The sequence below is a fragment of the Oncorhynchus clarkii genome, chromosome 17, assembly GCF_045791955.1.
Source record: "Oncorhynchus clarkii lewisi isolate Uvic-CL-2024 chromosome 17, UVic_Ocla_1.0, whole genome shotgun sequence".
Taxonomy (NCBI): Eukaryota; Metazoa; Chordata; class Actinopteri; order Salmoniformes; family Salmonidae; genus Oncorhynchus; species Oncorhynchus clarkii.
Genome location: NC_092163.1, coordinates 70936444 through 70949650, shown reverse-complemented (window position 1 = coordinate 70949650; position 13207 = coordinate 70936444). Strand labels below are relative to the sequence as shown.

The following is a 13207-nucleotide window of genomic DNA, read 5'->3' as shown; positions in this document are numbered from 1 at the left end:
AGGGAGAGGGGGATGGGCTTGCTATACCCAAAGAGGCCAATGTCATGACACCTCCTACAGCCAGAAACTTAAACAGGAAGTACTAGTGGTAAGGACTGTTCAACGTTGGTCTGAGCAAACGTAATCTATGCTTCAAGGCCTTTGAGAATTGGTGACTGAGTTCATCAAGAAGTGCATAGAGGATGTTGTTTCCACTGTCACGATTAGAACCCAAAAACTAGGATAGATGGCAATATTTGCGCTAAACTGGAAACGCGAACCACCCCATTTAACCACTGCAAGGTGACTGGGAACATGGAAGTGAACAAACAGACCAGCTATGCCCTCCATAAGGCAATCCGAGGGGCAACAACCGGGACAAAGTGGAGTCGCAATTCAAAGGCTGGACACGAGGCATATGAGGCGGGGACTTCAGACAATCACAGATTATAAAGGGACAAGCTAAACACCACCTTCGCCCGTTTCAAGGAAAACTCAGAGCTGCCAACGTGGGCCGCCGCCAACGTGGGCCACCGCCACTCACAAGGACTGTGTTCTTGTTCTCCGTGGCCGACATGAGTATGACATTTATGCATGTTAACCCTCGTAAGGCTGCCTTCCCAAGCCGCGTCCTCAGAGCATGTGCAGACCAGCTGGCTGGAGTGTTTACGGACCTATTCAATCTTTCACGATCCCAGTCTGTTGTCCCCACTTGCTTCAAGATGTCTAACATTGTTCCTGTACCCAAGATAAGCGACAGTCATTTAGTTCAGTTACCATCGCCCTATAGCACTTACTCCTGTCATCATGAAGTGCTTTGAGAGGCTAGTTAAGGTTCGATCCCAGGCTGTGTCACAACCGGCTGTGACCAGGAGTCCCATTGAGTTGCGTCCGGGTTAGGGGAGGGTTTGGCCGGGGGGGGCTTTACTTGGCTCATTGCGCTCTAGCGACTCCTTGTGGCGGGCCGGGTGCTTGCTGGCTGACTTCGGTCGTCAGTTGAGCGGTGTTTTCTCCGACACATTGTTGCGGCTGGCTTCCAGGTTAAGCGGGCGAGTGTTAAGAAGCACGGTTAGGTTGGCTCATGTTTCGGAGGATGCATGACTCGACCTTCGCTTCTGCCGAGCCTGTTGGGGAGATGTAGTGATGAGACAGGATCGTAATTGGAAATCATGAAATTGGGGAGAAAAAGGGGGGTAAAATACACAACAAAAAAATAAGAATGCTCAGCCTTCAACACCATAGTGCCCTTCAAGCTCATCACTCAGCTCAGGGCCCTGGGTCTGAACCCCGCCCTGTGCAACTGGATCCTGGACTTCCTTATGGGCCAACCCCAGTTGGTGAAGGTAGGCAACAACACCTCTGCCACATTGATCCTACACGAGTGCATGCTCAGCCCCCTCCTGTACTCCCTTTTCACCCATGACTGCGTGTCCACGCACATCTCCAACTCATTCATCAAGTTTGCTGATGACACAGCAGTGGTAGGCCTGATTACCAACAATGACGAGACAGCCTACAGGGAGGAGGTGAGGGCCCTGGTGGAGTGGTGCCAGGAAAATAACTTCAACGTCAACAAAACGAAATACCTGATCTTGGACTTCAGGAGACAGCAGAGAGAGCACACCCCCATCCACAATAATGGAGCTGCAGTGGAAAGGGTGAAAATCTTTAAGTTCCTCTGCGTGCCCACCACTGACAACCTAAAATGGTCCATCCACACAGACAGTGGTGAAGAAGGCTTAACAGTGCCTCTTCAACCTTGGCCCCTAAGACCCTCACACACTTCTACAGATGCACCTTTGAGAGGATCCTGTTGGGCTGTATCACCGCCTGGTACGTTAATTTCACCATCCGCAACCATAGGGTTCTCCTGGAGGGAGTGGTGCGGTCAGCCCAACGCATCACCGGGGGCGCATTGCCTTCCTTCCAGGTCATATACAGCTCCTTGTGTCACAGGAAGGCCAAGAAGATCATCAAGGACCTCTGCCACTTTGGCCACGTCCTGTTCACCCCACTACCATCTAGAAGGAGGAGACCGTACAGGTGCATCAAAGCTGGGACAGAGAGAAGCTGTTTTTCAGTCTATCTCAGGCCATCAGACTGTTAAATAGTCACCACTACCCGGCCTCTGCCCAGTACCTTGCCCTGAACTTAGTCACTGTTACTAGCTGGCTACCACTCGGTACTCTGCTCTGCACCTTAGAGACTGCTGCCCTACAGTTTTTCTTCCTTTAACAGTTACGAGCTTATGCCGTGACTGTTAGTGGTAAATGGTGGCATTCTGTCATTGCACCACACTATCACAAGGGGGAGTTAGAACGCTGATCTATCGGTAGTCTAAACTGTGGCAATTAATGGAGGTGTTTTCGGTCTGAGAGTCTCCTCTGGCACTAGAGTCCTGCATCAGTCAACAACAACAAAACTGTCGGTGGTCCTGAAGTTAAGAGAGAACTTGGGTAAATACAATGGGGTTATTTCACTTGACATGTGGACTGACGATTTTCGAAAAATAGCAACGGTGGGCTTTTGGTTTCTCTCCCTCTAAAAACAGAAATAAATAACAAACTGGCTTTATTGATAAATTCGTAAGAATGTCTCACCCCATGTTCAATAATGTCCTTTTTACCTTTATTCAGATTACAGTTGCTCACTTGAAACAAAATCATCTCCAAATTATTGTTATTTTTTAAACAAGCCATAGAAAGTTGGTTGCAAAAATAAAGTAAGGAACTTGTCTGTCGGCCCTGTATTAAAGACACAAATTGGTTAAAGAAAATTGTGATAAATAAAAAATATATACCAGTTTCATTTAAGGACCAAAAAATTGACAGCAGTGCCATATAGGTATTTTCAATGTATCGATTACATGGCATATGGTTTATGAATTGACATGCAATTTTCCGCTCCTCCTGAAAGCCCTAAAATTAAAAACAGTCAAATGCATGCTCTCCGTCGCCCACACGCACTTTAAATATTTGGATAATAAAGCATTTAAAGGCTGACATTAGTTGATTTTAGTACTTCTGACAGCCAAAATTCTTTCTCCACCCATATCTTCTGGACTTTTAAACATTCCCAGAAGGCATGGATTATTATAACCTACTGCAGGCCTAAAACTTATGGGTGCAAACAAGGTTTCCATGATGGGCTCTTAGCAGGACAGTAGACTCTTCAACCTTTACAAAAGGATAGCTCGGGCTAGGTGTGGAAATAAAATCACTTGCAATGTTGTAAGTACTCTAAAGTTTTACATTTCTAACTACAAACATCATGCAACTGCAAAATGTCGGGTAAAGCATATACTGTACACTATTTCTTCATCAACATCTTAATGCTTTCGTTAATAAAATAATGATACAAATGCAGATGTTTATTTCAACTATCAGCAGGATAATAGACTCTTGCCGAGTTTAGGGACTTTAAATATATGAATGGATCCATAATGAATTACTATGGGAATAAATATCACTGAATGACATTGCATGGGGTCTGGTCTTGATAAATCAATCATGGCTCTATTTATATAATGAATATGAATTCAGAGGGCAGAAATGATTAAATATTAAAGCATTAGACCTCTCACTAAAGGCGTCAGTCATACAAAAGTTATACTTAAATCCGAACAGTTTTTGCAGTTTGTCACGAATCATTGGGTCGGAACTACAGAACAGTACAAAACAAGAGAACACACATGGTTAATGTTCTGGAAATAAATAGAAAATATATATATTTTTTTAAATGTATATGTACAGTGGGGCAAAAAAGTATTAAGTCAGCCACCAATTGTGCAAGTTCTCCCACTTAAAAAAAGATGAGAGAGGCCTGTAATTTTCATCATAGGTACACTTCAACTATGACAGACAAAATGAGAAGAAAAAATCCAGAAAATCACATTGTAGGATTTTTAATGAATTTATTTACAAATTATGGTGGAAAATAAGTATGTATCGCTGTATTTGGGGAGTTTCTCCCATTTTTCTCTGCAGATTATCTCAAGATCTGTCAGGTTGGATGAGGAGCGTTGCTGCACAGCTATTTTCAGGTCTCTCCAGAGATGTTTGATCGTGTTCAAGTCCTGGCTCTGGCGGAGCCACTCGTGCGTTGTCTTGGCTGTGTGCTTCGTGTCATTGTCCTGTTGGAAGGTGAACCTTTTGCCCCAGGTCCTGAGAGCTCTGGAGCAGGGTTTCATTAAGGATCTCTCTGTACATTGTTCTGTTCATCTTGCCACTGAAAAACATCCCCACAGCATGATGCTGCCACTACCATGCTTCACCGTAGGGATGGTGCCAGGTTTCCTCCAGATATGACGCTTGGCATTCCGGTCAAATAGTTAAATCTTGGGTTCATCAGACCAGAGAATCTTGTTTCCAAGTGGGCTGTCATGTGCCTTTTAATGAGGAGTGGCTTCCGTCTGGCCACTGTTCCATAAAGGCCTGATTGGTGGAGTGCTACAGAGATGGTTGTCCTTCTTGACAGTTCTCCCATCTCCACAGAGGAACTCTGGAGCTCTGTCAGAGTGACCATCGGGTTGGTCTCCTCCCTGACCAAGGCCCTTCTCCCCCGATTGCTCAGTTTGGCCGCTCTAGGAAGAGTCTTGGTGGTTCCAAAATTCTTCAGTTTAATAGTGATGGAGGACACTGTGTTCTTGGGGACCTTCAATGCTGCAGAAATGTTTTGGTACCCTTCCCCACATCTGTGCTTCAACACAATCCTGTCTTGGAGCTCTACATACAATTCCTTCGACCTCATTGCTTGTTTGGTTTTTTATATAGACAGGTGCGTGCCTTTCCAAATCATGTCCAATCAATTGAATTTACCACAGCTGGACTTCAATCAAGTTGTAGAAACATCTCAAGGATGATCAATGTAAACAGGATGCACCTGAGCTCAATATCAAATCTCTTAGCAAAGGGTCTGAATACTTTTATGTAAATAAGGTATTTCTTATTTTGAAGCTTTATACATTTGCTAAATTTTTAACAATTCTCACCCCTTGACTTTTTTCACATTTAGTTGTTTTACAGCCTGAGTTTCAAATGAATTATATTGAGATATTTTCTGACAATACACCTTAATGCAAAGTGGAATTATTTTTTGTTTGTTTGTTTTTTGTTTGACAAATGTATAAATTAAATGCTGAAATGTCTTTTTAGTCAATAAGTATTCAACCCTTTTCTTATGGCAACTACAAAAAAAAATCAGGAGTATGGGCTTAACAAGTCACAAGTTGCATGGACTCACTGTGTGCAATAATAGTGTTTAACATGCTTTTTGAATGACTACTTCAGTCGATCAGTGAATTTCAAACACAGATTCAACCACAAAGACAAGGGAGGTTTTCCAATGACTCACAAAGAAGGGCACCAATTGGTAGATTAAAAAAAGAGCAGACCTTGAATAGCCCTTTGAGCATTAAGTTATCAATTACACTTTGGATGGTGTATCAATACACCCAGTCACAACAAGGATACAGGCTTCCTTCCTAACTCAGTTGCTGGAGAGGAAGGAAACTGCTCAGGGATTTCGCGATGATGGTGACTTTAAAACAGTTACAGAGTTTAATGGCTGTTATATGAGAACTGAGGATGGATCAACATTGTAGCTACTCCACAATACTAACATAATTGAGTGAAAAGAAGGAATGCAAATATTCCAGAACATGCATCCTGTTTGCAACAAGGCACTAAAGTAATACAGCAAAAGAAATTGGCAAAGCAATTGACTTTTTGTCTTGAATTAAATAAATTGTTATGTTTGGGGCAAATCCAATACAAAACATTACTGAGTCCCACTCCATATTTTCAAGCATAGTGGTGGCTGCATCACGTTATGGGTATGCTTGTAATCGTTAAGAACTGGGGAGTTTTTCATGATAAAAAAAGAAACGGAATGGAGCTAAGCACAAAATACTAGAGGAAAACCTGGGTCAGTATGCTTTCCACCAGACTCTGGGAGATGAATTCACCTTTCAGTAGGACAATAACCTAAAACACAAAGCCAAATCTACGCTGGAGTTGCTTACCAAGAAGACAGTGAATGTTCCTGAGTGGCTGAGTTACAGTTTTGACTTAAATCTGCTTGAAAATCTATGGCAAGACCTGCAAATGGTTGTCTAACAATGATCAACAACCAATTTGGACTGGGAAGTTTATTATAAATAAATAAATTGAGTCACCGAATCTACAATAGAAATAATACAATGTAGCTCCTGTAATATGGAGCGGCAGGGTAGCCTAGTGGTTAGAGTGTTGGATTAGTTGCAAGTTCTAATCCCCGAGCTGTCGTTCTGCCCCTAAACAGGCAGTTAACCCACTGTTCCTAGGCCGTCATTGAAAATAAGAATTTGTTCTTAATTGACTTGCCTAGTTAATTAAAGGTAAAAAAAAAGATGGGTCATATTTGAGCAGTTTGAGATATAGCAGGGGTCTCCAACCTTTTTTCTTTCATAAAGGCCATTAAATACTCATATTTTTTCACAAGCTACTCATTTACAGCCTGCATATTTTGTTATAGGCCTAATTTGATGAATAGAAACAAAGTAACGTAATTGCGTTTTGGTTTTTAGAACCATGCATGTTTAATTCATTACTGATTTCATTCATCATTGCTACAGTTATAATGTATATAGTGCTATTTCTGTTGTTTTTATGTATTACCATTTTCATTGTTTTATTTTTACTTAGTGTCCGAGCTCCAACATGAAGGACTAAGATGTTTACTGTACCCTGCAATCACACCTGCAATCCTGTACATGTGACTATTAAACAATGAATCTGAATTATGAGAACAAAAGTCTTTCTACTGTAGCCTACCTTGAGAATCTTGCCTTTTTTAAAGATGAGTGAAAATTAAACGGTTTTACGTTTGAACAAATCTGTAGCCTGCAACTACTATCAATGATTTTTAAAATTGTAATTCTGTTTAATAGTGGTCTTTTTGAACAACACCCACTGTGAGGAGAATATAAACAGAATAACCATGAAAAGTATGAGGAATAACAAAAGTGTAGTCTCAGCAAGCACACTAGTGTTCCGCTTCAACTCCGACATGGACTTTGCTTGGTGCCATCGTTTGAAGCTTCGTCTCCATGAACATGTTTAAATTGAACAGCACCGTACATATTTGATGAGAAGACGGTTGAAATTGCTTACTTGGTCGAAATTAGTTACCAAACCAAGCAGAGCTGTTTTATCATGATACAAATATCCTGTGCTTTTTCATTTGGGCATAGGTGCATACAGACTAAGCTTGGCTACATTGTAACTCTGAAGCGGCCACAGTGCGCTGGCATATGGGGCTCACCCAGGAAATTATACAATGAAAATGATATGTAACAACACCATTGGACCAAACACTCTGACATGAAACAACAATACAAATGAAACGACAACGCAACAAAATAGATGTAAATAAATATTTAGCAGGTCATATTGAACACCAGTGGTGCAACTAGTGCTTTGTAACTTTACGGAACATCACAGAGCACGCAGGAGTGAGGACTTTCTATTGGTCAATACCGTTCATCTTGAGGCAACGGGGAGTGGGTTCAAATTGTATTATTATCATTTGTTTTAATGATTTAACCATTATTTAACTAGGCAAGTCAGTCAAGAATAAATTCTTATTTACAATGACTGCCTACCCCGGCCAAACCTGGACAACGCTGGGCCAAGTGGACCGCTGCGCTACTTGGGAGCCCAAAATGCAATCTGTTAAATATTATACAGTGTCATATATAAAATGGACATATCTATTTTAATACAGACTACTTTAAAATATTATTAATCATTGGAAATGACATTACCCAATAAATACATCATGATCATTTTCTGGTAAAAAAGTGAGGGTGTAAAAACATACATTTGCAACCCTATTTTGAAAGTGTGGATCCAGCTGCTCCACTGCTCACCTATACGTATACCCCAGTATGGTACAAGAATGGTATGAACATCTGGATACCACCCAGCCCTATTTTGAAAGTGTGGATCCAGCTGCTCCACTGCTCACCTATACGTATACCCCAGTATGGTACAAGAATGGTATGAACATCTGGATACCACCCAGCCCTAGTTTGAAAGTGTGGATCCAGCTGCTCCATTGCTCAGGCACCTATACGTATACCCCAGTATGGTACAAGAATGGTATGAACATCTGGATACCACCCAGCCCTAGTTTGAAAGTGTGGGTCCAGCTGCTCCACTGCTCAGGCACCTATACGTATACCCCAGTATGGTACAAGAATGGTATGAACATCTGGATACCACCCAGCCCTAGTTTGAAAGTGTGGGTCCAGCTGCTCCACTGCTCAGGCACCTATACATATACCCCAGTATGGTACAAGAATGGTATGAACATCTGGATACCACCCAGCCCTAGTTTGAAAGTGTGGGTCCAGCTGCTCCATTGCTGCTCAGGCACCTATACCACCCAGTATACCCCAGTATGGTACAAGAATGGTATGAACATCTGGATACCACCCAGCCCTAGTTTGAAAGTGTGGGTCCAGCTGCTCCACTGCTCAGGCACCTATACGTATACCCCAGTATGGTACAAGAATGGTATGAACATCTGGATTCCACCCAGCCCTAGTTTGAAAGTGTGGGTCCAGCTGCTCCACTGCTCAGGCACCTATACGTATACCCCAGTATGGTACAAGAATGGTATGAACATCTGGATACCACCCAGCCCTAGTTTGAAAGTGTGGGTCCAGCTGCTCCATTGCTCAGGCACCTATACGTATACCCCAGTATGGTACAAGAATGGTATGAACATCTGGATACCACCCAGCCCTAGTTTGAAAGTGTGGGTCCAGCTGCTCCACTGCTCAGGCACCTATACGTATACCCCAGTATGGTACAAGAATGGTATGAACATCTGGATACCACCCAGCCCTAGTTTGAAAGTGTGGATCCAGCTGCTCCATTGCTCACCTATACGTATACCCCAGTATGGTACAAGAATGGTATGAACATCTGGATACCACCCAGCCCTAGTTTGAAAGTGTGGATCCAGCTGCTCCATTGCTCAGGCACCTATACGTATACCCCAGTATGGTACAAGAATGGTATGAACATCTGGATACCACCCAGCCCTAGTTTGAAAGTGTGGGCTCCAGCTGCTCCAGCTCAGGCACCTATACGTATACCCCAGTATGGTACAAGAATGGTATGAACATCTGGATACCACCCAGCCCTAGTTTGAAAGTGTGGGTCCAGCTGCTCCACTGCTCAGGCACCTATACGTATACCCCAGTATGGTACAAGAATGGTATGAACATCTGGATACCACCCAGCCCTAGTTTGAAAGTGTGGGTCCAGCTGCTCCATTGCTCAGGCACCTATACGTATACCCCAGTATGGTACAAGAATGGTATGAACATCTGGATACCACCCAGCCCTAGTTTGAAAGTGTGGGTCCAGCTGCTCCACTGCTCAGGCACCTATACGTATACCCCAGTATGGTACAAGAATGGTATGAACATCTGGATACCACCCAGCCCTAGTTTGAAAGTGTGGGTCCAGCTGCTCCACTGCTCAGGCACCTATACGTATACCCCAGTATGGTACAAGAATGGTATGAACATCTGGATACCACCCAGCCCTAGTTTGAAAGTGTGGGTCCAGCTGCTCCACTGCTCAGGCACCTATACGTATACCCCAGTATGGTACAAGAATGGTATGAACATCTGGATACCACCCAGCCCTAGTTTGAAAGTGTGGGTCCAGCTGCTCCATTGCTCACCTATACGTATACCCCAGTATGGTACAAGAATGGTATGAACATCTGGATACCACCCAGCCCTAGTTTGAAAGTGTGGGTCCAGCTGCTCCACTGCTCAGGCACCTATACGTATACCCCAGTATGGTACAAGAATGGTATGAACATCTGGATACCACCCAGCCCTAGTTTGAAAGTGTGGGTCCAGCTGCTCCACTGCTCAGGCACCTATACGTATACCCCAGTATGGTACAAGAATGGTATGAACATCTGGATACCACCCAGCCCTAGTTTGAAAGTGTGGGTCCAGCTGCTCCACTGCTCAGGCACCTATACGTATACCCCAGTATGGTACAAGAATGGTATGAACATCTGGATACCACCCAGCCCTAGTTTGAAAGTGTGGGTCCAGCTGCTCCACTGCTCAGGCACCTATACGTATACCCCAGTATGGTACAAGAATGGTATGAACATCTGGATACCACCCAGCCCTAGTTTGAAAGTGTGGGTCCAGCTGCTCCACTGCTCAGGCACCTATACGTATACCCCAGTATGGTACAAGAATGGTATGAACATCTGGATACCACCCAGCCCTAGTTTGAAAGTGTGGATCCAGCTGCTCCACTGCTCAGGCACCTATACGTATACCCCAGTATGGTACAAGAATGGTATGAACATCTGGATACCACCCAGCCCTAGTTTGAAAGTGTGGATCCAGCTGCTCCACTGCTCAGGCACCTATACATATACCCCAGTATGGTACAAGAATGGTATGAACATCTGGATACCACCCAGCCCTAGTTTGAAAGTGTGGATCCAGCTGCTCCATTGCTCAGGCACCTATACATATACCCCAGTATGGTACAAGAATGGTATGAACATCTGGATACCACCCAGCCCTAGTTTGAAAGTGTGGATCCAGCTGCTCCATTGCTCAGGCACCTATACATATACCCCAGTATGGTACAAGAATGGTATGAACATCTGGATACCACCCAGCCCTAGTTTGAAAGTGTGGATCCAGCTGCTCCATTGCTCAGGCACCTATACGTATACCCCAGTATGGTACAAGAATGGTATGAACATCTGGATACCACCCAGCCCTAGTTTGAAAGTGTGGATCCAGCTGCTCCATTGCTCAGGCACCTATACATATACCCCAGTATGGTACAAGAATGGTATGAACATCTGGATACCACCCAGCCCTAGTTTGAAAGTGTGGGTCCAGCTGCTCCACTGCTCAGGCACCTATACGTATACCCCAGTATGGTACAAGAATGGTATGAACATCTGGATACCACCCAGCCCTAGTTTGAAAGTGTGGATCCAGCTGCTCCATTGCTCAGGCACCTATACATATACCCCAGTATGGTACAAGAATGGTATGAACATCTGGATACCACCCAGCCCTAGTTTGAAAGTGTGGATCCAGCTGCTCCATTGCTCAGGCACCTATACATATACCCCAGTATGGTACAAGAATGGTATGAACATCTGGATACCACCCAGCCCTAGTTTGAAAGGGTGGGTCCAGCTGCTCCATTGCTCAGGCACCTATACATATACCCCAGTATGGTACAAGAATGGTATGAACATCTGGATACCACCCAGCCCTAGTTTGAAAGGGTGGGTCCAGCTGCTCCATTGCTCAGGCACCTATACATATACCCCAGTATGGTACAAGAATGGTATGAACATCTGGATACCACCCAGCCCTAGTTTGAAAGTGTGGGTCCAGCTGCTCCACTGCTCAGGCACCTATACGTATACCCAAGTATGTTACAAGAATGGTATGAACATCTGGATACCACCCAGCCCTAGTTTGAAAGTGTGGATCCAGCTGCTCCATTGCTCACCTATACGTATACCCCAGTATGGTACAAGAATGGTATGAACATCTGGATACCACCCAGCCCTAGTTTGAAAGTGTGGGTCCAGCTGCTCCATTGCTCACCTATACGTATACCCCAGTATGGTACAAGAATGGTATGAACATCTGGATACCACCCAGCCCTAGTTTGAAAGTGTGGGTCCAGCTGCTCCATTGCTCACCTATACGTATACCCCAGTATGGTACAAGAATGGTATGAACATCTGGATTCCACCCAGCCCTAGTTTGAAAGTGTGGATCCAGCTGCTCCATTGCTCAGGCACCTATACGTATCCTATACGTATACCCCAGTATGGTACAAGAATGGTATGAACATCTGGATACCACCCAGCCCTAGTTTGAAAGTGTGGATCCAGCTGCTCCATTGCTCAGGCACCTATACGTATACCCCAGTATGGTACAAGAATGGTATGAACATCTGGATACCACCCAGCCCTAGTTTGAAAGTGTGGGTCCAGCTGCTCCACTGCTCAGGCACCTATACGTATATCCCAGTATGGTACAAGAATGGTATGAACATCAGGATACCACCCAGCCCTAGTTTGTGTATCTATTAAGTGAGGGTTGGAACTGGGGAAGAGAGACCCATTACTTGGCATGCTTGGCCATAGTTCCACATACTAGAACAATGCTGCTTCCCACATCCTGTCAAAACCATCTGTTCACCTCGCAAATGTATTGCTTCATAAACACAACGTGTTGTTTATGGTGGATTGAACTATTGGGGTTGAACATATTTCAGATGTGTGATCGTGGATGATTTCTATTGGTTATGCTGGAGAGGGAGAGGCCTCAGTAAGGGTTATGGGTCTCCTATCTCTACTTGCTTACTTGTTTTGGGAGAGCATTTTATAGAATTACACCTGGGTTCCCTAGTAGTAGTAGTGATGCAAGCTCTGGTATTCAGCCTTAGATGAAGGGTACATTCTAACGTGCCCCCTGCCCTCAATACAAGTCGCCATGCTTCTGCTGGTATTCAGCCTTAGATTAAGGGTACATTCTAACGTGCCCCTGCCCTCAATACAAGTCGCCATGCTTCTGCTGGTATTCAGCCTTAGATGAAGGGTACATTCTAACGTGCCCCCTGTCCTCAATACAAGTCGCCATGCTTCTGCTGGTATTCAGCCTTAGATGAAGGGTACATTCTAACGCCCTCAATACAAGTCGCCATGCTTCTGCTGGTATTCCCACTTTAATTTATCCTCCCTCTATGTAACCTTTATTTAACTAGGCAAGTCAGTCATGAACAAATTCTTATTTACAATGACGGCCTACCCCTCACAATGACGGCCTGCCCCTCACAATGACGGCCTGCCCCTCACAATGACGGCCTAACCCTCACAATGACGGCCTAACCCTCACAATGACGGCCTAACCCTCACAATGACGGCCTACCCCTCACAATGACGGCCTACCCCGGCCAAATCCGGACGACGCTGGGCCAATTGTGCGCCACCCTATTGGACTCCCAATCACGGCTGGATGTGATGCAGCCTGGATTCAAACCAGGGACTGTAGTGATGCCTCTTGCACTGAGATGCAGTGCCTTAGACTGATGCGCCATTCGGGAGCCCAACTATATAGTGCTCTAAATACCCACAATTCATGTTGTTAAATTCA

At 44.4% G+C, this 13207-nt stretch overlaps 1 protein-coding gene across 1 annotated transcript in view; it reads left to right on the top strand.

The window, feature by feature from the left end:
* Positions 1-13207, top strand: part of LOC139371355 (suppressor of tumorigenicity 7 protein-like) — a 37119-nt gene that overhangs the window by 21353 nt on the left and 2559 nt on the right. The window lies entirely within an intron of this gene.